We start from the raw sequence: 4,710 nt of genomic DNA on the forward strand, positions 1-4,710 counted from the left end.
ATCTTGTGAATTTGTGTGCCAAACCTTGATCGACTGGGATCCAACTAGAATCAGATTTATACGATTGATTAGTTGCGTGATATCGACATTCTCAATATATCTCTTTGAGATTTATTTTGATTGAGTGCGAATCTAAACTTGACTACTTTTGTTGTTATTGGATAGATTAATCTAACCAGCCAAAGGAGTTTATTAGATTAAATGGAAGATCCTTTGTCAACAACTCATCTATATCTTGTACCAAAGATTGATTAAAATGGTTACCAAACAGATTTTTCCTTTGTTGTTTGGAATACGATCCAAAGGACTTGCTATTCACGTGTGTGACTCTAGAAGTCGAAGGCGCAGGGATACTGAGGAAACTAAGTAGCTAGGGGTAGTCTGCTTGGTCTCAACTATACGAAGTTGGTATTAGATTTTGTATGACGGCTTAATTCTGAGAGTATTCAAAACTGGACTAGGTCCCGGGGTTTTGCTGCATTTGCAGTTTCCTCGTTAACAAAATATTGTTGTGTCTTTTGCTTTGATTTCTGCATTATAATTGTTTACTATAATAAAGCAAAATACACATATACGTTAACTCTGCATTACTTGATAGTGATCCAATAGAGTTTTTTATTACCGAACCTATTATCAAGTAACACACTTTGTTGTGGTATTGTCTCGATCTTGTATCCATAGTCAATCACACAATCTATCATCGTGGATGTACACACGTACTGTAGGACGCCATACCAAAACCTAGTGAATATCCCCCCATGTGACATGATTGATGTCTCATGAATTTGGAGTCTGCAAGGCAGACGTGTATTTAATTGGTCAATTGTTGACTTGACTAGACCATGAGTCTTAGCCTTGATGAGTCAAGCATAATGGACGAATGTGATATGCTCTGAGACTTATGGATTGAGCATGGTGTCTGGTGGGACAAAATAATGCATAGACGTTGAGTCTTGATGAATCGTGATATATCAGTTTACCAGTTGAGGCAATAATGCTGTTCTGATAATTTGGATCGACGTGCGTCCGATGAGATTGCTCAATCATGACTTATTCTAATATGTCGAGCATTTAACAGAAATCAGATGTTGCTGAGTTATGAGTTATGTAGAGTGTTCATTCCTGATCTAGCATGTCATGAATTGTCGAATGACAAAGTAGGGATTAAAATATTAGTGAATATTAGACGATCGAACGTCTAATTTGATGGACGTCCAATGAAATATTGGATGATCGGCCAAGTTGATGGTCATACAATGAGGGTGCTCTCGTACGGTTGAGCAATCAAATATATTGGTAGCATGACCGAACATTAATTAAAAATATTGATTGATGGATCAATAAAAGTTTTCAACATTTATCAAATTATCGTAAATTCAAAACCCTAATTTTCGAGAGCCTTGAATGGAGAGTTGTCCAATGTGGGTCAAGAAATATCGACCAACCAATGGGCCTGAGAGCCGGCTATTGGTGGTGAACGAACGTCCGAACGTGCGGAGGAATGTCCATGAATGAGGACTCGGATTTTGGTAAAATGACTATTTTCACATCTAGACCGAAATTTGATGAAGATGACTTTCCGCCTCTAGATGTATTTCCCCACTTCAAAATTTCATCATTTCCACATATATGGTTTAGTTCTTACTAGCTTTATTTGGTGTATGCTATCTAGAATATAACAGGAGAACATTATCGATATACCCCTACTGTGAGGCCCCTTGCAAGTATACCCTTTTGAACTTTACAAATACCCCTAAGCTTAATACATTACTAAAATACCCTCTTTTATATAGTGTATATACAAAAAGATCTAACCATTATTCAAAAAAAAAAAAAAAACTACGTCTACTACCCGCCACCACTGTCCACCGCCAACCACCATCACCAACCACCACCGACGACCACCACCACCAACCACCACCGCCGTCGTCGACCACCACCGCCAACCACCACTGTCCACCACCGCTAACCACCAACCACCGCCAACCACAACTGTCCACCACCGCCAACCACCACCGCTAACCACCAACCACCGCCAACCACAACTGTCCACCCCGCCAACCACCACCGCCGTTAACCAACACACCAATGTCCACCACCACCGCCACCAATCACACCGCCGCCCTAAATAACCGGCACCTACCGCCGCCGCCGTCAACCACCACCACCGCCGCCAACCACCGCCGCCGATGACCACCACTACCATGTGGAGTCAACTAGCAGAAGTTGTGTCCATATCGGAGGCAACTAGCTCAAGTTGTCTGATAGACACATTTATGTGTCTGATATGATCTCAATTCTGTGTAATTGTAATGCTCAATTTTGTACTTATTTAGTCATTTTATGTCTTTGTAGGTGTTTTTGGAGAAATAAGCTTTTGCGGGAAAATTGGCTCGAAAAGTGGTATTTGTGCTCGTGGGAGAAAATTACTATTCGGACTCTCAGTTTGGATAAGGGGCACTTCAGTTCCTAAGGGGCACCCTACTGCTATTCACACACCAGTAACTGTTAAGGGGAGGTCATCATTTCCTAGGTTTGAATTTGAAATTGGCGGGAAAAGGAAGCTTTCAACAGCGTAACATTTCGATCGAATTTTGAAGGAGTTTTACGAGATTCAATGACGGGTAAGGACTGTTTTGGGCCTGATAGTGATTAACAGGTTTGATATGGTGTTTAAATCCGACTGAGTTGGGATGGATCATCTAGACGACACAAAACAGGGGTATGACTTTCTCTCGGTTCTTCAGGCGAGAATTTGAACGAGATTTTGGGAGATTTTAACGGAAATTGGTTGGAATGACCCTGTTACACTAAAACAAGGTTGGTAAGGAAGTTGGTTGCGATAAAAATGGTAGATTCCATCGTATTCTCGGAAAGCAAGGAAGATAACTTATTACGGAATTGTTTGTGTTAAGGAAGGAAAGAGATTTGTTTACGGGATTTGTTTGAGTAAATATGGAAGACGCGTGCAAGCATAGGACTTCCATGATTCAAGTGTATCAAACACAGAGACGCGTAAAGAGATTTGAGGAGATATTATCGTGATTACGGTGAAAGAAAAACCCGAGATTTGTAGAGAAGAAACTAGATAAATCATCATTATGTTACCTGTTGGAATATTATAGACTGATGGGAGGTCTGAGAAGGGATCGGGAGTTGGGGGTACGCTGCAGCTAAGAATCAGTTCAGGAGAAGTTGCAGCAGCACAGGAAGAAGACTAAGCTGAAGAACATAAGGCTGTAAAGGACAGTCGTTTCATAGGGTCTTAAATTCAGAATCCTAACAGTCCATTAGTAACTATTATCTTCAGTTTGCAACAATTTCTGTAACAGTTGACTCTGTAACAATTATATCTGTTACAATTCGCTGTAATACTATTTTTCTTCAATAAAACACCTTTTGAGCCATGTTTATATCTTTGGAGCGTGTTTTCACCATGAAGAGCTAAACCCCAACGCTGGGATGACGGAGAAACCTAAAATCATACGTGGGTAAGTATATTTAATTCTTATATGACTTTTACTAATTTAAAATTGATTTATGATTTTGATTAATTAGTTGTCATCTCATCTGATGGGTCATGCTTGCTTAGATGTTTTGATGTCCCATGCATAGGATTTACAACTAATATTTTGAGAATCTACCTTGGAAAAAATAAGAGTCCATGTCTTTATTTATTGAGCTATAATTGTTAAAAGAATTAATATTTGAACCCTATGTTATGAGTTTGGTGGAATCCTGAGTCTCAGTACCTTTCGATATCGTGACAATCGTGTATATATATTTTCCTTGTATTTATTTTTAAGTCTTAAACCAATCTCATCAAGTCCGAGTTGAACGAACTTTATTTACCACTTCTATAATCACATCAATTTTTGGCGCCGCCGACGTAGACTTGTATTTAGATTTGTTTTAAGTTTCTTTTTATTTTTATTATTTTTTGTTCTTTTTTACGCGTTTTGGTATTTTTCGATTCTTTTCAGACTTGGAGCGAAGCTACAAGGGAAGAAAAAGTGTTATAAAAGGAAAGCATCGCCAAAGAAGGAAACAAAAGAGGAATCCGAAAGGAGTGAAGAAGAAGATTTTGTATATAGTTATTTTTTTTTATTTTTAGAAACTGTAAATAGGGTGTTATTTTTGTAATTTTTCTTTTCCTTTTTGGACATTTTTCTTTTTGGACTTTTTGGACATTCTTGGACATTATTTTTAAACCCTAAGGAAGGGTCAAAAATTAAATATCAACTATTTGCAGGGAAGGACGACAGTTACGATACTGTCTCGGCCCCTCGGGTTTTTACACTGACATCGGAGTCGGTGGCCTGAGTCGACTTCAACGGCTCATCGCCCGTCTGGTACGGGAGGTAAGACTCTATCCACCCACGAATCCCCTGTCAGTGGGTTTAATTTTGTGTGACAACTCACACCCCTGCAATAGAATGTCGAACTGGTATTACAATAGCCAATACAACGAATATTCGACTGAGTTTCAAAATGGACGTTACTACTTTGACCATAATGTGAATAGTGGTTGGGAACATCAGCCTTTTGAAGGTTATGGTTCATACCATGGTGAGCCTAATTACAACCCATACGCCCACCGGTCATACGAGCAAAATTCCTCTCTACTAGAGTCCGCACGTAAGTTAGCTGAGTCGGCACAAAAGTTACTTGAGTCGACACGTAGTTCAACTGAGATGAATAACTTAGTTA

This window comes from Papaver somniferum, chromosome 7, assembly GCF_003573695.1.
Source record: "Papaver somniferum cultivar HN1 chromosome 7, ASM357369v1, whole genome shotgun sequence".
NCBI lineage: Eukaryota > Viridiplantae > Streptophyta > Magnoliopsida > Ranunculales > Papaveraceae > Papaver > Papaver somniferum.